Genomic DNA, 23,257 nt, shown 5'->3' on the forward strand with positions numbered 1-23,257 from the left:
CCATAATCGATGCGTAGATCCCTGCGACTGCTCTTTCACGTGCTGCTATTTCTACGGCAGGCACCGCCTTCTCTGCCTCGCCGTCGCTATCCCTAGCGCTACGAATACTATCACTACCACTAGCACTGCTATTACTACTGCTACTGCTGCCGCTGGAAGGCGGCGTGGTTGCGCCGACACTCGTTTCCGCTACTAATCCACCCGCGGCCCTATGTGGCCGGGGGGATCGAATCCGCAGCCACACTTTGTTTCACAAAATATGGGCTCCAATCACTTTTGCCCCAAATTACGGTGAAAGTAGAGAGCACCGATAGCTCTCGTACGATTCGACCATCTCCGGGCTATTTTCACTGGTCAAACAAACACTCTTTCGGATTTAATTTTCAGCTTACACTTCGGTTGCTATTTTTGGAAGGATATTGCTGTTACGAAAAGCTCCCACCGCAACTCAATCACTTCTTCCTACCATTCTACTTAGATCTAGACTGTTAGCCTAGCATTTTCTGAAATTCACTTCCGGATGCAATAATCACGTTTAATAATCCTAATCTACAACAGACACCGACCTACTGTTTGCCTATCCAGTGACTTTCTTCACATCATTGACACATTTTAGATCCCACTCTAAGGCTTTCAGGTCAGCAAAATTCCATTTCTACAACTTCTGAATAACCAGATAATTAGCCTGATGATTCGTTGAAAAGCTGTGGATGGAAGAAGAAAGTTTTTATACATTTCGTTAGATATAGTTTATTAAATATGCAAAATGCTAATATATCACGACAGGATCTATAGACTTAAATAAAAAATAGATAATAACATATTTCATGAATCAAGAAGTTTCGTGTTTTATTTGTAGTTTTCCCCTAAAATATGGAAATAATTCTTAACAGAAGAAGTAAAGTATCTAATGAACAATCAATAGAAAGAAATACAAATCATAAGTTGACCCAACTAAACTACGTCTAGCCCAAGATTGATGAAATCACATGAACATTTTTTTGTCTTTACAAGATGTAGAAGCTGATATAAAATTACTTAACAGCAAATCCTAGTCCTAATAATGCAGTCCAAATTTCATACAAATCGAGTCCAAGTCGGATCCAATATAAATCCATTCAAGTCCAAACCAAGTTCAATCCGAATCCGAATACAATTCAATTCCTTTGACATAAACATCAATCTCGTCTAATCGCATACTTGCCCTTGAAGTAATTCCCTCATCAAGAAATCTATCGATCCAGCTGGACTTAACTTGGCTAAAAGCAACACAATCGAGGGCAACATAGTGTATACAAATCGATTGACACCGGAGGCAAAGGTACTGCACTCATTCTCTAATTGAATATCAATTTTCCAACGGCTATTGAGCGGTGCTGACTCGTGATAGAGATCTACGTCATTCCGCCCAGTTTTCTCAACAACAGTCCGCGGACCGAATGGATTTCCAAGGAAAATTGACACAACCTGGATCGGTCAGTCGGACCGTATAGGTTGACCGTAAGGGGGTCGACGAGGGGCCACAGTAAGAATGCCAACCATCATCGTCAGAAGTACCCACGTCTGGCGGATATGAATATTGGATAGTTGATTGTTTTACGTTAGACTACACCTCATGCGCAGCCACTTCTCCCTCCCACCGTAGTTGTATTTGGCTAAATAGTGGTCCAGGTGACTAAAAGGTGAATCCGGGTCAAACGTAGGCTTCAGTAGATGCCGTCGACAGGAGTAAATCAGATTTATCTGAATATTTTTTTAGGATTGTCGGCGACAATTTGTCGCATCGAACTATTTTTCTAAGAAAAATACTATTGCAAAATCATATTTGAAAAAAAAAATATAAATTGCATTACAGTTTGTGTGCTAAGTACATTTATAGACAATTTTAGATTACTTTTCATAAACATTTTCATGTTCAAATGATATGAAAAAAATAACGAAATTATAGGTCAATAATCTAATGATCTTTGGGTCACGAACCCAGAGTGTTCTTGGTTTACGGTAGCTAGCCAGTATCCGTCCTCAAAACTGTTTGGACAGGATAAATACGGGCAGAGAGCGCACGGCCGGCAGTTGAGTTGTCTAAAAATATAATCATAAGAGAAACAGTAAACACAAATTATACATCTGGCCTCTGTGGGGCTACTGGCTGCGGTTCTTTGTGTTATTCCGCTAGTTCCAGTTTACGAGGGGGAAACGTAGTCGATGTAATCGATATGCCAGAAAAAGTGAACGAAAGGAAAACTAGAAAGATAGGTAATGACGGCTTTGGCAGGTTTTGTTCTATTATTGGCAGGGGGGTTTTTTATGACTGATTATGCTCAAATTTGGCCCAAACATTCTTTGCATATCAAAGAATATTGTGACCAAATTTCATAAAATTCGGTCGACAAAAACCCCCCTGCCAATAATAGAACAAAACCTGCCAAAGCCGTCTGTTCCCCTATATCACCTGAATAATTTAATACTGTTAAAGAGCAAATGTTTAATAAGAAGAAATAAATTTTGACTCGTCCAATCAGGATACAGACATCTGCATTATAATTTAGTTGGCAATCTTGACATGAAATTTAGATTTAAAGAGGATTTAGATTTTGATTTTTATTGGATTGGATTTGGATTGGATTTGGATTGGATTTGGATTGGATTTGGATTGGATTTGGATTGGATTTGGATTGGATTTGGATTGGATTTGGATTGGATTTGGATTGGTTGGATTGGTTGGATTGGTTTGGATTGGTTTGGATTGGTTTGGATTGGTTGGATTGGTTTGGATTGGTTTGGATTGGTTTGGATTGGTTTGGATTGGTTTGGATTGGTTTGGATTGGTTTGGATTGGTTTGGATTAGATTTGGATTGGTTTGGATTGGTTTGGTTGGTTGGATTGGTTTGGATTGGTTTGGATTGGTTGGATTGGTTTGGATTGGTTTGGATTGGTTGGATTGGTTTGGATTGGTTTGGATTGGTTTGGTTGGTTTGGTTGGTTTGGATTGGTTTGGTTGGTTTGGATTGGTTTGGTTGGTTTGGATTGGTTTGGATTGGTTTGGATTGGTTTGGATTGGTTTGGTTGGTTTGGATTGGTTTGGATTGGTTTGGATTGGTTTGGATTGGTTTGGATTGGTTTGGTTGGTTTGGATTGGTTTGGATTGGTTTGGATTGGTTTGGTTGGTTTGGATTGGATTTGGATTGGTTTGGATTGGTTTGGATTGGTTTGGATTGGTTTGGATTGGTTTGGATTGGTTTGGTTGGTTTGGATTGGTTGGTTTGGATTGGTTGGTTGGTTGGATTGGTTTGGATTGGTTTGGATTGGTTGGTTTGGATTGGTTTGGATTGGTTGGATTGGTTTGGATTGGTTTGGATTGGTTTGGTTGGATGGTTGGATTGGTTTGGATTGGATTTGGATTGGTTTGGATTGGTTTGGATTGGTTTGGATTGGTTTGGATTGGTTTGGATTGGTTTGGTTGGTTTGGATTGGTTTGGATTGGTTTGGTTGGTTTGGATTGGTTTGGATTGGTTTGGATTGGTTTGGTTGGTTTGGATTGGTTTGGATTGGTTTGGATTGGTTTGGATTGGTTTGGATTGGTTTGGTTGGTTTGGTTGGTTTGGATTGGTTTGGATTGGTTTGGTTGGTTTGGATTGGTTTGGATTGGTTTGGATTGGATTTGGATTGGTTTGGTTGGTTTGGATTGGTTTGGTTGGATTTGGATTGGTTTGGATTGGTTTGGATTGGTTTGGATTGGTTTGGATTGGTTTGGATTGGTTTGGATTGGTTTGGATTGGTTTGGATTGGTTTGGTTGGTTTGGATTGGTTTGGATTGGTTTGGATTGGTTTGGATTGGATTTGGATTGGTTTGGATTGGATTGGATTTGGATTGGTTGGATTGGTTTGGATTGGTTTGGATTGGTTTGGATTGGTTTGGATTGGTTTGGATTGGTTGGATTGGTTTTGGATTGGTTTGGATTGGTTTGGATTGGTTTGGATTGGTTTGGATTGGTTTGGATTGGTTTGGATTGGTTTGGATTGGTTTGGATTGGTTTGGATTGGTTTGGATTGGTTTGGATTGGTTTGGATTGGTTTGGTTGGTTTGGATTGGTTTGGATTGGTTTGGATTGGTTTGGATTGGTTTGGATTGGTTTGGTTGGTTTGGATTGGTTTGGATTGGTTTGGTTGGATTTGGATTGGTTTGGATTGGTTTGGATTGGTTTGGATTGGTTTGGATTGGTTTGGATTGGTTTGGTTGGTTTGGATTGGTTTGGATTGGTTTGGATTGGTTTGGATTGGTTTGGATTGGTTTGGATTGGTTTGGATTGGTTTGGATTGGTTTGGATTGGTTTGGATTGGTTTGGATTGGTTTGGATTGGTTTGGATTGGTTTGGATTGGTTTGGATTGGTTTGGATTGGTTTGGATTGGTTTGGATTGGTTTGGATTGGTTTGGTTGGTTTGGATTGGTTTGGTTGGTTTGGTTGGTTTGGATTGGTTTGGATTGGTTTGGATTGGTTTGGATTGGTTTGGATTGGTTTGGATTGGTTTGGATTGGTTTGGATTGGTTTGGATTGGTTTGGATTGGTTTGGATTGGTTTGGATTGGTTTGGATTGGTTTGGATTGGTTTGGATTGGTTTGGATTGGTTTGGTTGGTTTGGATTGGTTTGGATTGGTTTGGATTGGTTTGGATTGGTTTGGTTGGTTTGGATTGGTTTGGATTGGTTTGGATTGGTTTGGTTGGTTTGGATTGGTTTGGATTGGTTTGGTTGGTTTGGTTGGTTTGGATTGGTTTGGATTGGTTTGGATTGGTTTGGATTGGTTTGGTTGGTTTGGATTGGTTTGGATTGGTTTGGATTGGTTTGGTTGGTTTGGATTGGTTTGGGTTGGTTTGGATTGGTTTGGATTGGTTTGGATTGGTTTGGTTGGTTTGGATTGGTTTGGTTGGTTTGGATTGGTTTGGATTGGTTTGGATTGGTTTGGATTGGTTTGGATTGGTTTGGATTGGTTTGGTTGGTTTGGATTGGTTTGGATTGGTTTGGATTGGTTTGGATTGGTTTGGTTGGTTTGGATTGGTTTGGTTGGTTTGGATTGGTTTGGATTGGTTTGGATTGGTTTGGTTGGTTTGGATTGGTTGGTTGGTTTGGATTGGTTTGGATTGGTTTGGATTGGTTTGGTTGGTTTGGATTGGTTTGGATTGGTTTGGATTGGTTTGGTTGGTTTGGTTGGTTTGGATTGGTTTGGATTGGTTTGGATTGGTTTGGTTGGTTTGGATTGGTTTGGATTGGTTTGGATTGGTTTGGATTGGTTTGGATTGGTTTGGATTGGTTTGGATTGGTTTGGATTGGTTTGGATTGGTTTGGATTGGTTTGGATTGGTTTGGATTGGTTTGGATTGGTTTGGATTGGTTTGGATTGGTTTGGTTGGTTTGGATTGGTTTGGATTGGTTTGGATTGGTTTGGATTGGTTTGGATTGGTTTGGTTGGTTTGGATTGGTTTGGATTGGTTTGGATTGGTTTGGATTGGTTTGGATTGGTTTGGATTGGTTTGGATTGGTTTGGATTGGTTTGGATTGGTTTGGATTGGTTTGGTTGGTTTGGATTGGTTTGGATTGGTTTGGTTGGTTTGGATTGGTTTGGATTGGTTTGGATTGGTTTGGATTGGTTTGGATTGGTTTGGTTGGTTTGGATTGGTTTGGATTGGTTTGGATTGGTTTGGATTGGTTTGGATTGGTTTGGATTGGTTTGGATTGGTTTGGATTGGTTTGGATTGGTTTGGATTGGTTTGGATTGGTTTGGATTGGTTTGGATTGGTTTGGATTGGTTTGGATTGGTTTGGATTGGTTTGGATTGGTTTGGATTGGTTTGGTTGGTTTGGTTGGATTGGTTTGGATTGGTTGGTTTGGATTGGTTTGGTTGGTTTGGATTGGTTTGGATTGGTTTGGATTGGTTTGGATTGGTTTGGATTGGTTTGGATTGGTTTGGATTGGTTTGGATTGGTTTGGATTGGTTTGGTTGGTTTGGATTGGTTTGGATTGGTTTGGATTGGTTTGGATTGGTTTGGATTGGTTTGGTTGGTTTGGATTGGTTTGGATTGGTTTGGATTGGTTTGGATTGGTTTGGATTGGTTTGGATTGGTTTGGATTGGTTTGGATTGGTTTGGATTGGTTTGGTTGGTTTGGATTGGTTTGGTTGGTTTGGTTGGTTTGGATTGGTTTGGATTGGTTTGGATTGGTTTGGTTGGTTTGGATTGGTTTGGATTGGTTTGGTTGGTTTGGATTGGTTTGGATTGGTTTGGATTGGTTTGGATTGGTTTGGATTGGTTTGGATTGGTTTGGATTGGTTTGGATTGGTTTGGATTGGTTTGGTTGGTTTGGATTGGTTTGGATTGGTTTGGATTGGTTTGGTTGGTTTGGATTGGTTTGGATTGGTTTGGATTGGTTTGGATTGGTTTGGATTGGTTTGGATTGGTTTGGATTGGTTTGGATTGGTTTGGATTGGTTTGGATTGGTTTGGATTGGTTTGGATTGGTTTGGATTGGTTTGGTTGGTTTGGATTGGTTTGGATTGGTTTGGATTGGTTTGGATTGGTTTGGATTGGTTTGGATTGGTTTGGATTGGTTTGGATTGGTTTGGATTGGTTTGGATTGGTTTGGTTGGTTTGGATTGGTTTGGATTGGTTTGGATTGGTTTGGTTGGTTTGGTTGGTTTGGATTGGTTTGGTTGGTTTGGATTGGTTTGGATTGGTTTGGATTGGTTTGGATTGGTTTGGTTGGTTGGTTGGTTGGTTGGATTGGTTTGGATTGGTTTGGATTGGTTTGGATTGGTTTGGATTGGTTTGGATTGGTTTGGATTGGTTTGGATTGGTTTGGTTGGTTTGGATTGGTTTGGATTGGTTTGGATTGGTTTGGATTGGTTTGGTTGGTTTGGATTGGTTTGGATTGGTTTGGATTGGTTTGGATTGGTTTGGTTGGTTTGGATTGGATTTGGATTGGTTTGGATTGGTTTGGATTGGTTTGGATTGGTTTGGATTGGTTGGATTGGTTTGGATTGGTTTGGATTGGTTTGGATTGGTTTGGTTGGTTTGGATTGGTTTGGATTGGTTTGGATTGGTTTGGATTGGTTTGGTTGGTTTGGATTGGTTTGGTTGGTTTGGATTGGTTTGGTTGGATTGGTTTGGATTGGTTTGGATTGGTTTGGATTGGTTTGGATTGGTTTGGATTGGTTTGGATTGGTTTGGATTGGTTTGGATTGGTTTGGATTGGTTTGGATTGGTTTGGATTGGTTTGGTTGGTTTGTGTTGGTTTGGATTGGTTTGGATTGGTTTGGATTGGTTTGGTTTGGTTGGTTTGGTTGGTTTGGATTGGTTTGGATTGGTTTGGATTGGTTTGGATTGGTTTGGACTGGTTTGGACTGGTTTGGATTGGTTTGGATTGGTTTGGATTGGTTTGGATTGGTTTGGATTGGTTTGGATTGGTTTGGATTGGTTTGGATTGGTTTGGATTGGTTTGGATTGGTTTGGATTGGTTTGGATTGGTTTGGATTGGTTGGTTTGGATTGGTTTGGATTGGTTTGGATTGGTTTGGATTGGTTTGGATTGGATTTGGATTGGTTTGGATTGGTTTGGATTGGTTTGGATTGGTTTGGATTGGTTTGGATTGGTTTGGATTGGTTTGGATTGGTTTGGATTGGTTTGGATTGGTTTGGATTGGTTTGGATTGGTTTGGTTGGTTTGGATTGGTTTGGATTGGTTGGATTGGTTTGGATTGGTTTGGATTGGTTTGGATTGGTTTGGATTGGTTTGGATTGGTTTGGATTGGTTTGGTTGGTTTGGATTGGTTTGGATTGGTTTGGATTGGTTTGGATTGGTTTGGTTGGTTTGGTTTGGATTGGTTTGGATTGGTTTGGATTGGTTTGGTTGGTTTGGTTTGGATTGGTTTGGTTGGTTTGGATTGGTTTGGATTGGTTTGGATTGGTTTGGATTGGTTTGGTTGGTTTGGATTGGTTTGGATTGGTTTGGATTGGTTTGTATTGGTTTGTATTGGTTTGGATTGGTTTGGATTGGTTTGGATTGGTTTGGTTTGGATTGGTTTGGATTGGTTTGATTGGTTTGGATTGGTTTGGATTGGTTTGGACTGGTTTGGACTGGATTTGGATTGGTTTGGATTGGATTTGGATTGGATTTGGATTGGATTTGGATTGGATTTGGATTGGATTTGGATTGGATTTGGATTGGATTTGGATTGGATTTGGATTGGATTTGGATTGGATTTGGATTGGATTTGGATTGGATTTGGATTGGAATGGAATGGATTGAATATGGATAGAGATTCTAAATTGGATCTAATTCCTCAATTGATTTTAATTTGTATTTAGGCCGATACAAAGATTTAAAAACAATTCTCGCTTAACTTTTCAAAAGGACCTAAGTAACATTTTTTTCATGAATTAGTTTGAGTACTGCAATCAAAAGTTTTCATGTTTTTCTGTTGATTGCGCTATTCAAATTCATTCATGAAAAAAATGTTACTTAGGTCCTTTTGAAAAGTTAAGCGAGAATTGTGTCTCCGGGTTTTTGTGCCCAAAAATAATATTTTGAGGTTTCAACGAAAAATCGTGTGATTTTGAGGATTTTCAAAACATTATTCCACAAATCCGAGAAGTTATTTGATTTTTTTTTCCTTTTAATATTTTTTTTTATCCCTACAACCGTGTTTAAGCGTGTATTTGGATATCCTTGGGGATATTCCTCATCTATTAAAATTTTAGCAAGATAAACTTTATCAATGCATATTTCGCTGACATCGTTGTGCTGTCTGTGGTATTACCAGTTTTCCACTAAATGTAAACTATTCTCCCTCTGGGCCATCGTCGTCATGTTCCATGTGAAATTCAACTCAAACGCTAGCAACTTTTTTAAGGTATGATATAACCATATGAGCAAGCCATTTTCATCATCACTCATTTGTTTATCGCCTTCTATTAATAGACGGTGGATTCCTGTCCGATGACAATACAGATTCACTTCTTGATGGGCAATGAGAAACGTCCTCGACCCGTCGAGGGAGTCAGATTTCAAATGTGATCTACTCAACCAACGTCGACGTTCACCCACGAATTTCCTATCGGACGTCATTTTCATCAAACCAACACGTGAGGGAACAATCATGTTGCTAATTGGAATAGGTATGTATGAGAATCAAAAATTCATGCAGATGCTTGTAGATGCTTTTTCAAGCCGGTTTTACAAGGAAAACAGAATGTTATTTGAGTTTCTATTTTCCAGAATACGAAAAAGGCACGTCATTTCGTAATACTTTTCGTCCTCGTTTTCAGAAGGCAGAACAATTGTTTCCGGGATTTCGAAGCATTGATTTGTAATCAACACAAATATTACGATTTCCTTACAATGCTAATTTACATTGCGACCCGAATTTAATTTATTACTCTCTTTAAACAGAACTAAAATTAGGTCGTCATTTATTTCCGCGTTATACTCGAATGGCAAATAGTAATGTTTTTGTGAGCCTAGAAGTAACTTATTTAGTATTTGTTAGTATTTCCAAATGGCTTCTTAAGTCAGATCTGATCCTTTCTTTATCCCTTTATCGACAGTAGCACAAAATGGAAATTATTCGAATAGAAACGATGGATGAACCACCAAACCACACCTTATGGTGGGATTTGATTGCTTGTGGAATACGACGGTGCCAGCAAGCTCAAGATAGCAGCTAATCATAAGCGAGTGCTGGGATGAAAGAAGTCCTTTGTATGCTTTGCTTCTTTTGAGTAAGGATTACTCGTCCAACGCACCGGATAATAGTGAATGGATTTTGAATAGAGATTCGTTACCGACCAAGTAAATTAAAATCACGATTTGTTAGTAATTTATTTGTAAGCAAGAAGATAAATCCTATTCAAGATAATTTCTTGTGGGATTTATAAAGCTCGTTGAGATCAAACTGTATTTTTAGTATTTTTTTGTCCCTGCGTCAGACAACAGATTTTTATTTACGGGTTATCGAGGCATAAGCGAATTGTTATGATTTGTTTACGAACTGTGCTTAATATAAAGAATAATACAGAATTATATTCCGTTTTTTAACAATTCAAAGTCCAGTCTTGTGATGTTCATGATATTGAACCCATAACTTAATATGTTTGCGAATTGCAGAATCAAATATGACCCTGACCTGTCGCACGATTATAAACCGGGTATTCTAATTATAAACGCCATCAGTTTGCTGGCCTCTGTACAGATGGAATACAAAACGAATAATTCAAGTCATAAATCACATCTCTGGTACACGTTGCCCTCGAATCGCGCACGATTCATATTTTTACTACAATAAACGATTGTTTACCCACAAGTAAAGGGAAATAGACAACATGTTGGTCTACCGTCAGAAACACTCACATCTGGTTGATCAACCCCTCGAATATTCGCACTTTGCTCTGCTGGATTTTTCGAATTAGTTTTGTTGTTTGCATTAGCCACAGAAACAGCAATTAATCCGCGCAGTTTCCAAGCACTGGCACTGGGAAAACATTTACCCAGATCTGTCACGCTTCAATATTTCACACCGCATTTTTTCAACCGAACTGTAATCCTGAAGTAAATTCGCCTTCCCCACCGCACTTCTACCGATCCCGCTCTTTAATTGCTTTCCATAAACTTTATTCGTGAATAATAGAGTCGTCCACCCGCCGTCGCGCCACCACACCGTCGAGGTCAGCACTAACACTTTCTTCTGCTCCCCGTCAGACTCGATTCGGCTCGGCATTATTCATTCCAACGGTTGGTTGGTTGGTTGGTTGGAAGTAGTGATGCGAACAAACCGTCCGTCGGTTGCTTGGAAATGCTACAATTTGCAGGCTACGTACCTACCTACAGAGCTGTGATGAGGCCCCAACAAGAAGGGGAGACGACACTTGATCCAGATAGATCCTGGAGAGCGCGACTGACACTACACTCAAAATAGTAAAAATAAAATACACAACACTGGATAGTTCGATTAGACTAGCTCGCAAATGGGGCACTTGAAGGATACTTCGCAAAAATAAAACTGGGCTTTACATTTAGATTGGGGTACGTTCTCTATGAGTCTTTGAAGATCCCTTCAAACCTTGACTTCAACTGGTTATTATTATCAATTGGTTTTTTTCCGGTGGTGGTTTGTTTCAATGAAATTTCCTATTTGTGTTGCTACTATTTAACAAACTATTACCAAAAATAAACGTCTGCTCATAAACTTTCTAAAACTGCCCTTAGATTGATGAACGACCACACCTACGTTCTGTAATCAATTGGAAGGACCGAAGGTTAAAATGGCTAACCAGCATTAGGCGACAACCGATCAACGTACATTCGTGCAACGTCGGGTATACCACAGGCACAAGGCAGCCACTTAGGACCATTGATTTTAATCATGTACTTCAAAGATGTTCATCATGTTATTAGGGACCGCAATTATCGTTTGCTGATGGTCTCCTGATTAAATCAGTCTAACTGTCCCAAAAATCCATAATGCTACGTTTTGACAGGGCAAGTGAATTGAACAACTCAGTTGAATTCAATTGACTTGCCAAAAGTTGAACATGTTCAACTTGCTTTTTATTCAATTGAATTGAATTAAGGTGTTTACACGTTCAGTTCGCGTTCGATTCAAGCGACTTGCTCAATTCACTTGCCTTGTCTAAACGTAGCATAATAGTCTTTCACAATCTTTATGCAGTATTATGCGATATTGTATGTGTTTTATAATACTTATAATAAAGCAGTTACGATTCATCCAAGCGCGCGCAGATTGTTCCGTTGATTCCCGTTTGACATCATTGGACTCGCATTGTTGTAAAAAGTACAACACATTGAGTAAAACTGAGATATCTTTTTAGTCAGTTGACCAATTTGCACCAAAACACCATGTATTCCTCAAAAAATTAGTTGTTTATCAATTGAAAAGATAATAAAAGTGATTTGATAGAAGGCTCTGGTAAATATGGCTAAATAAAAGGCTCAGGTGAACAGAGAAAAATGACCAATATTGTAGGGGAAGGTGAGTAGACTTGATCCCTGGGGAGACTTGATCACCCCCTGTTTTATCGAGAACTAAAGTAATTTTGTTCTAGCGTATTTTTTAGTATAGGTCCTCTAGACAAATGACCTTTATGTGGTAAGCTATTTTTTTGGATTGGCAACCTTATTTATTCTGCAGGGCAGTTTGTATGTTTTGACCTTCCTAAAGATTTTTTTATTAGCCTCGCAAAATTTGAACAACTATTCATAGCAATGACCAAATACTTTCGTTTTTTCACAACACAAAGCCATAAATATGCTTCATGATCTGTACTGATGAAAATGTCAACATTCCATCAAAGTTTTAGGGTATTTGGATTTGAAGTTATTGCCTCAATATGGGGACACTTGATCCCCCATTATTCACCCATACAAAAATTTTACGAAGAAATTCAAAAAAATATAAATCTGTTCTCAGGCTTGTAATTTTTTGTAGATTTGACAGATTTGATGAAGGGTTGGCAGGAAAAATTAATTATTGCGTAGATATCATAGAAAGGGGATAAAGTCTCCCCAAATTTTAAAATTGCATGTGCTGTCGAATTCAATAACAAAAATCCTTCATGTATACGCACAGCAATTCGAAAATTCCGCGTATTTTGAAGGAAAAATATTTTAAAAATCTGAGGGGACCTTTCTACTTTTATCAAAGGAAGTTCTTGGAGAGGGATCAATTCCCCCCCAATATTTTAAAAGTCGATTTTTGACAGGACTCTAAAAAGTCGATTGTGTATCAATAACAACAATAATTTAAGGACTGTCATACATCAGTAAAGTTAAATACAATATTTCTTACACACAAAAAACAAACATGGTTTCAGAGAAAGTTTTGAACTTTGCACTTGAAAAGTGCTTCGTTTTCTAAAAAATGAAAGTTAAAATAGTTTCAGTCAAAGTAATTTTTTCATTTGAAAGTTGATTTACCCTCGTTCTCAGTGTGAAATCAAAAGTTCTCCCATTCAACCGGAAAGTTGTAGAACTGTCAAATCAATTAACGATAAACACTTGAGCATGAAAGAGCGATAAAGGAAAACGGGAAAAACGTTATCACTCAAAACGCTCAAAACATTCCTCAGGCACTATAGAATATCAGGAGGTTAAAATACATAATTTTGGATTGTCACCTAAATAATTTATATATTTTTTTATAACCCGTACGTTAGAAATATTAACTTATTTTTACATTGCAATTTGGCAGTTCATTGTAAATAATTGTTATTAATAACAAAATTAATAACGACGCGTGACGCAACGCAATGAACCCATGCAAAATTCTTTTAAAGCAATTCTTTTGGATGGGTTTGTCTCCAGGTTTGTCGCGTCGCGACATTCTTCGTGTTTACTCTGGTAGGCACCATCAATAAAATAAATATATTTTTTATATTACTGATTAAAATTATTTTGCCCATTTATTTTTTTATATAATTCTCATAGTGCCTTTTACTGCGCACCACCAGCTGCCGCTCTCATCCTCAACTCTCATTGAACAACAACAACAGCTTTTGAGGTTTTTGCAACCGCGAATATTTGTTTTGGTTTCGTCCGTCGTTTAATTTTATTAAATACAGCTACGGAAAAGTGGTGCCTTGAAATGGAATGCCACGGTCCTGGTCCTGTCCATCACACGAAACCGGAAGGTAAGTAATATTGTTTTAACAAGTTCATAAAAAGTATCGGTAAAATGGAAGGAAGTTCCGATTACGATCTTTAACGAGATATTTGACATCATAATGAGAATCTTGATTTCAAAGTTCACTCATCTTATTCTCATTTCATTTCTGATTGTCAATTATCACTTCAAATACCTCGTTAAATGATCGTAATCTGAACAGGTTATAAATCATCAAAAGCATTGCCCAACTCCAGTGTTTTAATAGCAAGTGTGAAGTTAGGTATTGCTTTTGCTGGTAAAACCAGAGCACATCGTGGTACTTCTGAGAGATTCTCGCTTTTTTACAGATAATTTGCATGTTCCGGTGGTCACTACAGACGACAAACAAGAGCGCGGTGTCTACGATATTGATATGCGCTTAAAACAAGTTGGCGTACTTCCAACAAGTGATTGGATTATGTATTTTGATAAGGCAATCGCCTTGACGTGACGACTGACATATTATTAGGACCAGCCACAGAATAATTTAATTGAATAATGAGCTCAAAAGGAAAAACTATTCATTTCAAATCATTTTACTTTGAAAGAAAAGGGTTGAATGAAGAGTATACAGGGATAGGGGACTGCTTTCTGGGGAAAAAAATAATTTCCAAATAAAAATATTCTACTTCGTTTCACCAGTTTTTCCGTTATTGAGATTGACAGCTCTACAATTTTGTTTTAAATGCTCGTACTTTTAATTTCAGAGTGATATACAGCTTTTCAAACCATCGTTGTCACAAAAGTTGGCATACTTTTTTTTCTAATGTACGCAACTCTCTACGAAAAAGAACCAACGCAACTTTTTATTTTAACCAATGGTTTTCTTAATTTTAATAATGATTTTTCTTTCTGTGTAGAAAGTCTGTGTGGAAATCGCATATGTTTATTTACTTTTGACTGTGATACATCAGAAATCAGAAAAGGGGATCAAGTCTACCCAGTCTCCCCTATTATTCATTTATTTAATTAACAATTCATCTTAAAGTAGCGCGATTTTTTCTATATCATTTCTGACAATAACCGTGGAGTTAATTGGCAGTTCTCACTCACCTATGACCGTAGGCGGCCTTCCGGAGAACCCGGAACATTCGTAAAAATGGTCATTTTGGAAAGTTCGTCCTACAGCAGCGCAATTTTTTCTAAGCAATTTTTGACGGTGATTTTAGTTAGTTAATATACAGTTCTTACTCTGCCATGACCGCAAGTGGCCACCAGACGGCCTTCCGGATAATCCGGAACGTCCGTAAAAATGGCCATTTTTGTAAAGTTCTTCCTAGAGCAGCGCATTTTTTCTGAACCATTTCTGATTCTGGATATTTGACCTACAACACAGTTCTTACTCTGCCATGACCGCAGCGGTCATCAGACAGCCTTCCGGATAATCCGGAACGTCCGTAAAATGGTCATGTTGGATAGTTCGTCTTAGAGTAGCGCAATTTTTAGTGTTAATTCACAGTGCTTACTCTGCAATGGCCGCAAGTTGCTACCAGACGGTTTTTTCGCAAATCTGGAACGTCCTTAAAAATTGTCTTTTTGTACAGTTCGTCCAAGACCAACATTTTTGTTCTAAACCTTTTCTGATAATGACCAGGAAGTTAGTCAAGATATCGAAGAACTGATCTTTCATATAGAGTAGCACCTCCTTGCACATGAATTCTAAGCTAATCAGTTTCTCAACATATTGTTTTTTTTTAATTCGTTTATTTATTAGGCTCAGTTGTGTATAACACTCTGCGGAGCCAGTATCATGTTTTGAAGTATTACAAAAATTGAACTATACAACTAAAACTGGGGCCCTCCTTAGCCATGCGGTAAGACGCGCGGCTACAAAGCAAAACCATGCTGAGGGTGGCTGGGTTCGATTCCCGGTGCCGGTCTAGACAATTTTCCGATTGGAAAAAAAATGCAATGGAACATATTGGTTTCAAATCCTTGAACAACTTTGTAGAAGATGGCAACTTTCTAATTCCCACAGATCCCGAAATAGTGAACAAAACTAATAACTCATATACAGTAGCGCCACCTTGAAAAAAGAATTCCGAGCCCCTTGAAGAGAGGGTTCCGAGCTTCTCGAAATAATGCTTCTACCCCATCAAGGGAGGCTTCCGAGCGTTTTGAAAGTAGGCTTCCGAGCCGCTTGGAATGAGGCTTTCGAGCCTCTTGAAAGGAGGCTTCCGAACCTCTTGAAAAGAGGCTTCCGAGTCTCTTGAAAGGAGGTTTTCGAGCCTCTTAAAAGGAGGCTTCCGAGCCTCTTGAAAGTGGCTTCCGAGCCTCTTGAAAGATGGCCTCCGAGTCTCTTGAAAGGAGGCTTCCGAGCCTCTTGAAATGTGGCTTCCGCGCCTCTTAAAAGGAGGCTTCCGAGCCTCTTGAAAGGAGGCTTCCGAGCCTCTTGAAAGATGGCCTCCGAGTCTCTTGAAAGGAGGCTTCCGAGCCTCTTGAAATGTGGCTTCCGAGCCTCTTGGAAGGAGGCTTCCGAGCCTCTTGGAAGGAGGCTTCCGAGCCTCTTGAAAGGAGGCTACCGAGCCTCTTGAAAGGAGGCTACCGAGCCTCTTGAAAGAGGGCTCCGAGGCCACTTGGAAAGAGGCTCCGGGGCCTCTTGATAGGAGGCTCCGAGGCCTCTTGATAGGAGGCTCCGAGGCCTCTTGATAGGAGGCTCCGAGGCTTCCTAGAAGGAGCCTCCGAGGAGGCGTCCGAGCCTCTTGAAAGGAGGCTTCCGAGCCTCTTGAAAGGAGGCTTCCGAGCCTCTTGAAAGGAGGCTTCCGAGCCTCTTGAAAGGAAGCTCTGAGCCTCTTGAAAGGAGGCTTCTGAGCCTCTTGAAAGGAGGCTTGAGCCTCTTGAAAGGAGGCTTCCAGAGCCTCTTGAAAGGAGGCTTCTGAGCCTCTTGAAAGGAGGCTTCCTGAGCCTCTTGAAAGGAGGCTCTGAGCCTCTTGAAAGGAGGCTTCTGAGGCCTCTTGAAAGGAGGCTTCCAGAGCCTCTTGAAGGAGGCTTGAGCCTCTTGAAAGGAGGCTTGGAGCCTCTTGAAGGAGGCTTCCAGGCCTCTTGAAAGGAGGCTTCTGAGCCTCTTGAAAGGAGGCCTGAGCCTCTTGAAAGGAGGCTTGAGCCTCTTGAAAGGAGGCTTCCTGAGCCTCTTGAAAGGAGGCTTCCGAGCCTCTTGAAAGGAGGCTTCCTGAGCCTCTTGAAAGGAGGCTTCCGAGCCTCTTGAAAGGAGGCCTGAGGCCTCTTGAAAGGAGGCTCTGAGCCTCTTGAAAGGAGGCTTCTGAGCCTCTTGAAAGGAGGCTTCTGAGCCTCTTGAAAGGAGGCTTCTGAGCCTCTTGAAAGGAGGCTTCCGAGCCTCTTGAAAGGAGGCTTCCGAGCCTCTTGAAAGGAGGCCTGAGCCTCTTGAAAGGAGGCTTCCTGAGCCTATTGAAAGGAGGCTTCCAAGCTTCTTGAAAGGAGGCTTCCGACCATCTTAAAAGGAGGCTTCTGAGTCTCTTGAAAGGCGGTTTGGGCCTCTTGAAAGGAGGCTTCCGGGCCTCTTGAAAGAGGCTTCCAAGCCTCTTGAAAGGAGGCTTCCAGAGCCTCTTGAAAGGAGGCTTCCAGGCCTCTTGAAAGGAGGCTTCTGAGCCTCTTGAAAGGAGGCTTCTGAGCCTCTTGAAAGGAGGCTCTGAGCCTCTTGAAAGGAGGCTTCCAGGCCTCTTGAAAGGAGGCTCTGAGCCTCTTGAAAGGAGGCTTCTGAGCCTCTTGAAAGGAGGCTTTGAGCCTCTTGAAAGGAGGCTTCCAGGCCTCTTGAAAGGAGGCTTCCTGAGCCTCTTGAAAGGAGGCTCTGAGCCTCTTGAAAAGAGGCTTCTAAGCCTCTTGAAAGGAGACTTACCAGTCTCTTGAAAGGAGGCTTCCGAGCCTCTTGAAAGGAGGCTTCCAAGCCTCTTGAAAGGAGACTTCCGAGCCTCTTTAAAGGAGACTTACGAGCCTCTTGAAAGGAGGCTTCCGAGCCTTTTGAAAGGAGGTTTCCGAGCCTCTTGAAAGGAGACTTCCAACCCTCTTGAAAGGAGGCTTCCGAACCTCAGGAAAGGAGGCTTCCGAGCCTCTTGAAAGGAGGCTTCTGAGTCTCTTAAAAGGAGGCTTCTGAGCCTCTTGAAAGGAGGCTTCTGAGCCTCTTGAAAGGAGGCTTCCGAGCCTCTTGAAAGGAGGCTTCCGAGCCTCTTGAAAGGAGGCTTCCGAGCCTCTTGAAAGGAGGCTTCCGAGCCTATTGAAAGGAGGCTTCCAAGCTTCTTGAAAGGAGGCTTCCGACCATCTTAAAAGGAGGCTTCCGAGCCTCTTGAAAAGAGGCTTCCGAGTCTCTTGAAAGGAGGCTTCCGGGCCTCTTGAAAAGAGGCTTCCAAGCCTCTTGAAAGGAGGCTTCCGAGCCTCTTGAAAGGAGGCTTCCGAGCCTCTTGAAAGGAGGCTTCCGAGCCTCTTGAAAGGAGGCTTCCGAGCCTCTTGAAAGGAGGCTTCCGAGCCTCTTGAAAGGAGGCTTCCAAGCCTCTTGAAAGGAGGCTTCCAAGCCTCTTGAAAGGAGGCTTCCGAGCCTCTTGAAAGGAGGCTTCCAAGCCTCTTGAAAGGAGGCTTCCGAGCCTCTTGAAAGGAGGCTTCCAGGCCTCTTGAAAGGAGACTTCTGAGTCTCTTGAAAGGAGGTTTTCAAGCTTCTTAAAAGGAGGCTTCCAGGCCCCTTGAAAGTGGCTTCCTGAGCCTCTTGAAGATGGCCTCCGAGTCTCTTAAAAGGAGGCTTTCGAACCTCTTGAAAGGAGGTTTTCGAGCCTCTTGAAAGGAGGCTTCCGAGCCTCTTGAAAGATGGCCTCCGAGTCTCTTGAAAGGAGGCTTCCGAGCCTCTTGAAATGTGGCTTCCGCGCCTCTTAAAAGGAGGCTTTTGAGCCTCTTGAAAGGAGGCTTTTGAGCCTCTTGAAAGGAGGCTTTTGAGCCTCTTGAAAGGAGGCTTCCGAGCCTCTTGAAAGGAGGCTTCCGAGCCTCTTGAAGGGCTTCCAGGCCTCTTGAAAGGAGGCTGAGGCCTCTTGATAGGAGGCTTCTGAGCCTCTTGAAAGGAGGCTTCCAGAGCCTCTTAAAGGAGGCTTCCGAGCCTCTTGAAAGGAGGCTTCCGAGCCTCTTGAAAGGAGGCTTCCAGGCCTCTTGAAAGGAGGCTTCCGAGCCTCTTGAAAGGAGGCTTCCAGGCCTCTTGAAAGGAGGCTTCCAGGCCTCTTGAAAGGAGGCTTCCAGCCTCTTGAAAGGAGGCTTCCAGGCCTCTTGAAAGGAGGCTTCCTGAGCCTCTTGAAAGGAGGCTTCTGAGCCTCTTGAAAGGAGGCTTCCTGAGCCTCTTGAAAGGAGGCTTCTGAGCCTCTTGAAAGGAGGCTTCCTGAGCCTCTTGAAAGGAGGCTTCCTGAGCCTCTTGAAAGGAGGCTCTGAGCCTCTTGAAAGGAGGCTTCCTGAGCCTCTTGAAAGGAGGCCTGAGCCTCTTGAAAGGAGGCTTCCAGGCCTCTTGAAAGGAGGCTTCTGAGCCTCTTGAAAGGAGGCTTCTGAGCCTCTTGAAAGGAGGCTTCCGAGCCTCTTGAAAGGAGGCTTCCTGAGCCTCTTGAAAGGAGGCTTCTGAGCCTCTTGAAAGGAGGCTTCCTGAGCCTCTTGAAAGGAGGCTTCCTGAGCCTCTTGAAAGGAGGCTTCTGAGCCTCTTGAAAGGAGGCTTCCGGGCCTCTTGAAAGGAGGCTCTGAGCCTATTGATAGGAGGATTTCGAGCCTATTGAAAGGAGGATTCCGAGACTATTGAAAGGTGGCTCCCGAGCCGCTTGACAGGAGGCTTCCGAGCCTCTTGAAAGGAGGCTTCCGAGCCTATTGAAAGGAGGCTTCCGAGTTTCTTGAAAGGAGGCTTCCGCGCCTCTTGAAAGGAGGCTTCCGGGCCTCTTGAAAGGAGGCTTCCGGGCCTCTTGAAAGGAGGCTTCCGGGCCTCTTGAAAGGAGGCTTCCAAGCCTCTTGAAAGGAGGCTTCCGAGCCTCTTGAAAGGAGGCTTCCGAGCCTCTTGAAAGGAGGCTTCCGAGCCTCTTGAAAGGAGGCTTCCGGGCCTCTTGAAAGGAGGCTTGAGCTCTTGAAAGGAGGCTTCCTGAGCCTCTTGAAAGGAGGCTTCCTGAGCTCTTGAAAGGAGGCTTCCGAGCCTCTTGAAAGGAGGCTTCTGAGCCTCTTGAAAGGAGGCTTCTGAGCCTCTTGAAAGGAGGCTTCCTGAGCCTCTTGAAAGGAGGCTCTGAGCCTCTTGAAGGAGGCTTCCGAGCCTCTTGAAAGGAGGCTTCCAGGCCTCTTGAAAGGAGGCCTGAGCCTCTTGAAAGGAGGCTTCCAGGCCTCTTGAAAGGAGGCTTCCGAGCCTCTTGAAAGGAGGCTTCCTGAGCCTCTTGAAAGGAGGCTTCCTGAGCCTCTTGAAAGGAGGCTTCTGAGCCTTTGAAAGAAGGCTTCCAAGCCTCTTGAAGGAGGCTTCCAAGCCTCTTGAAAGGAGGCTTCCAAGCCTCTTGAAAGGAGGCTTCTGAGCCTCTTGAAAGGAGGCTTCTGAGCCTCTTGAAAGGAGGCTTCTGAGCCTCTTGAAAGGAGGCTTCTGAGTTCTTGAAAAGAGGCTTCTGAGCCTCTTGAAAGGAGGCTTCTGAGCCTCTTGAAAGGAGGCTTCCGAGCCTCTTGAAAGGAGGCTTCTGGAGCCTCTTGAAAGGAGGCTCTGAGGCCTCTTGAAAGGAGGCTTCCTGAGCCTCTTGAAAGGAGGCTGGGCCTCTTGAAAGGAGGCTCTGAGCCTCTTGAAAGGAGGCTCTGAGCTCTTGGAAAGGAGGCTTCCTGGAGCCTCTTGAAAGGAGGCTTCTGAGCCTCTTGAAAGGAGGCTTCCAGGCCTCTTGAAAGGAGGCTTCCTGGCCTCTTGAAAGGAGGCTCTGAGCCTCTTGAAAGGAGGCTTCCGAGCCTCTTGAAAGGAGGCTTCCGAGCCTCTTGAAAGGAGGCTCTGAGCCTCTTGAAAGGAGGCTTCTGAGCCTCTTGAAAGGAGGCTTCCTGAGCCTCTTGAAAGGAGGCTTCCGAGCCTCTTGAAAGGAGGCTTCTGAGCCTCTTGAAAGGAGGCTTCTGAGCCTCTTGAAAGGAGGCTTCCGAGCCTCTTGAAGGAGGCTTCCTGAGCCTCTTGAAAGGAGGCCTGAGGCCTCTTGAAAGGAGGCTTCCGAGCCTCTTGAAAGAAGGCTTCCGAGCCTCTTGAAAGAAGGCTTCCGAGCCTCTTGAAAGAAGGCTTCCGAGCCTCTTGAAAGAAGGCTTCCGAACCTCTTGAAAGAAGGCTTTCAAGCCTCTTGAAAGGAGGCTTCCGAGCCTCTCGAAAAAGGCTTCCGAGCCTCTTGAAAGGAGGCTTCCGAGCCTCTTAGAAGGAGGCTTCCGAGCCTCTTGAAAGGAGGCATTCGAGCCTCTTGAAAGAAGGCTTTCAAGCCTCTTGAAAGGAGGCTTTCGAGCCTCTTGAAAGGAGGCTTCCGAGCCTCTTGAAAGAAGGCTTCTGAGCTTCTTAAAAGAAGGCTTCCACGCCTCTTGAAAATGGCTTCCAGGCCTCTTGAAAGGAGGCTTCCAGAGCCTCTTGAAAGGAGGCTTGAGGCCTCTTGAAAGGAGGCTTCCAAGCCTCTTGAAAGGAGGCTTCCAAGCCTCTTGAAAGGAGACTTCCGAGCCTCTTGAAAGGAGGCTTCCGAGGCTTTTTGAAAGGAGGCTTTTCGAGCCTTTTTGAAAGAAGGCTTCCGAGCCTCTTGAAAGAAGGCTTTCAAGCCTCTTCCGAGCCTCTCGAAAAAGGCTTTCGATCCTCTTGAAAGGAGGCTTCCGAGCCTCTTAAAAGGAGGCCTCCGAGCCTCTTGAAAGATGGCTTCCGAGTCTCTTGAAAGGAGGCTTCCGAGCCTCTTAAAAGGAGGCTTCCGAGCCTCTTGAAGGGAGGCTTCCGAGCCTCTTGAAAGAAGGCTTTCAAGCCTCTTGAAAGAAGGCTTTCAAGCCTCTTGAAAGAAGGCTTTCAAGCCTCTTGAAAGAAGGCTTTCAAGCCTCTTGAAAGGAGGCTTTCGAGCCTCTTGAAAGGAGGCTTCTGAGCCTCTTAAAAGAAGGCTTCCAGGCCTCTTGAAAAATGGCTTCCGAGCCTCTTGAAAGGAGGCTTCCGAGCCTCTTAAAAAAGGCTTCCGAGCCTCTTGAAAGACCTTTCGAGCCATTTTATGGAAGGATTCCGGAAGGCTTCGAGCCTTTTCAAAGAAGGCATCTAGCCTTTTGAAAGAAAAAGCAGAAACAAAAATTTAAAAGAAAGTTTTCGAACCTCTTAAAATGAGGTTTCCGGGTCACTTAAAAGGAGGCTTCCGAGCTGCTTGGAAGGAGGCTTCCGAGAAGCGTAGAAGGATTCTTCCAATTCTCTTGCAACGAAGCAACTGAGCTTTTCGGGAAAAAGTTTTCATGTCTCCCAAATGGAGGCTTTCAAATTTGTAGACTCTAGATTACATTCTGTTTTAGCCTGGTAGATTTCATAGAAGATTTTTAAAATTTGTTCATTCGAGGTTTTGCCCTTTTGATGTTTTTGTCTCACAACCCTTCATCCATTGTACTGGTTGTGGAGGTCAGGATTCAATAGGCCATGATCTACTGATCGCCATGGATATTATGTACAAGACAAAGTTTAAAAATAAAAATAAAATACAAAATTGTCAAAACTTTATCAATAAGTTTTGATTAAAATTGTAATTCATCCGCCATTAAGCATTTCGTTCGAGGTACCCCCTGGGTTCGGCGAAGGTACCCCCAGGGGTACATGTACCCCAGGTTGAGAACCGCTGTTGTAGAAGACGGCAACTTTCTAATTCCCACAGATACCTAGATCCAAACCAAATCTAACCAAACTAATAACTGATATACACTAGCGCCGCCTTATGGCTGAATTCTGAACTGAACAGTTTCTCAACATATTGGTTTTCAATCCTCGAACAACTTTGTAGAAGACGGAAACTTCCTGAATCACATAGATCCCGAGATATCGAACCAAACTGATATTTTCATATACACTAGCGCCGCTAAGTGGATGAATTTCAAATCTATTTTATTCTTGATTCATAGGGCCGCAAAGGATCACAGATGGATTTAGATTTTTTTTTCACTACGCCAGGGTTTTTAGAATTGTAATAAGAAACATCGCGCCATTTATTGAGAAAATTGACTATTTTCACCGGTGTTCCGTTGGTTCCGGATCTTCATCAGGGTCCTGACAGTCCATCGTGTGACCAACACTCCAATCGACAGGTTGATTAATCTCGAGTAAGTCACACAGTAGCTCACTTATGTACCATTGCAATTTAATAACGTATCGCCAATAAATGACAGGCCCGGATGAAGATCCAAACCCCCGGATCGAAACGTTGGCAATGATTTGAAATTATCAACATTTTCATGTGACTGAAAGCCGAAAATCCTGAATATTAGCAACTAATCCAGTCGAAATCCCCAAAAATAAAGGTTGAACTATAGGTAGATATAAATAATGTTGTCGTACCCGTAATAAGAATACATTTATTGCATATTTTGCTGAATCACTGCCATT

The 23,257-nt window shown here is 42.5% G+C and overlaps 2 long non-coding RNA genes across 2 annotated transcripts in view; one reads left to right on the forward strand and one right to left on the reverse strand.

Annotated features, from left to right (window-relative positions):
* Positions 1–268: 268 nt before the first annotated feature.
* LOC134214117 (uncharacterized) overlaps positions 269–23,257 on the reverse strand; it is a 29,678-nt gene continuing 6,689 nt past the window's right edge. The window contains exon 2 of the long non-coding RNA XR_009979665.1: positions 269–704. This is a non-coding gene — a long non-coding RNA (uncharacterized LOC134214117). The remainder of the gene's footprint in view (positions 705–23,257) is intronic.
* Positions 13,283–14,444, forward strand: LOC134214116 (uncharacterized). Its single transcript, XR_009979664.1, has 3 exons — positions 13,283–13,403; positions 13,491–13,693; positions 14,016–14,444. It is a non-coding gene; the product is annotated as an uncharacterized LOC134214116 (long non-coding RNA).

This window comes from Armigeres subalbatus, chromosome 2 (genome assembly GCF_024139115.2).
Source record: "Armigeres subalbatus isolate Guangzhou_Male chromosome 2, GZ_Asu_2, whole genome shotgun sequence".
Taxonomy (NCBI): Eukaryota; Metazoa; Arthropoda; class Insecta; order Diptera; family Culicidae; genus Armigeres; species Armigeres subalbatus.